Below are 1,272 nucleotides of genomic sequence, written 5' to 3' on the forward strand. Positions count from 1 at the left end.
ACTAGTCCTTTATTAGTGGACCCATATAGTCTGTAACACTAGTCCTTTATTAGTGGACCCATATAGTCTGTAACACTAGTCCTTTACTAGTCCTTTATTAGTGGAACCATATAGTCTGTAACACTAGGCCTTTACTAGTCCTTTATTAGTGGACCCATATAGTCTGTAACACTAGTCCTTTATTAGTGGACCCATATAGTCTGTAACACTAGTCCTTTACTAGTCCTTTATTAGTGGACCCATATATTCTGTAACACTAGTCCTTTATTAGTGGACCCATATAGTCTGTAACACTAGGCCTTTATTAGTGGACCCATATAGTCTGTAACACTAGTCCTTTACTAGTCCTTTATTAGTGGACCCATATAGTCTGTAACACTAGTCCTTTATTAGGCCTTTATTAGTGGACCCATATAGTCTGTAACACTAGTCCTTTATTAGTGGACCCATATAGTCTGTAACACTAGTCCTTTATTAGTGGACCCATATAGTCTCTAACACTAGGCCTTTATTAGTGGACCCATATAGACTGTAACACTAGGCCTTTACTAGTCCTTTATTAGTGGACCCATATAGTCTGTAACACTAGGCCTTTATTAGTGGACCCATATAGACTGTAACACTAGTCCTTTATTAGTGGACCCATATAGTCTGTAACACTAGGCCTTTACTAGTCCTTTATTAGTGGACCCATATAGTCTGTAACACTAGTCCTTTATTAGTGGACCCATATAGTCTGTAACACTAGGCCTTTACTAGTCCTTTATTAGTGGACCCATATAGTCTGTAACACTAGGCCTTTACTAGGCATTTATTAGTGGACTCATATAGTCTGTAACACTAGGCCTTTACTAGTCCTTTATTAGTGGACCCATATAGTCTGTAACACTAGTCCTTTACTAGTCCTTTATTAGTGGACCCATATAGTCTGTAACTCTAGTCCTTTATTAGTGGACCCATATAGTCTGTAACACTAGGCCTTTACTAGTCCTTTATTAGTGGACCCATATAGTCTGTAACACTAGTCCTTTACTAGTCCTTTATTAGTGGACCCATATAGTCTGTAACACTAGGCCTTTACTAGTCCTTTATTAGTGGACCCATATAGTCTGTAACACTAGTCCTTTATTAGTCCTTTATTAGTGGACCCATATAGTCCGTAACACTAGGCCTTTATTAGTGGACCCATATAGTCTGTAACACTAGGCCTTTATTAGTGGACCCATATAGTCTGTAACACTAGGCCTTTATTAGTCCTTTATTAGTGGACCC

The sequence above is a fragment of the Coregonus lavaretus genome (genome assembly GCF_964263955.1).
Source record: "Coregonus lavaretus genome assembly, contig: HAP1_SCAFFOLD_3863, whole genome shotgun sequence".
Taxonomy (NCBI): domain Eukaryota; kingdom Metazoa; phylum Chordata; class Actinopteri; order Salmoniformes; family Salmonidae; genus Coregonus; species Coregonus lavaretus.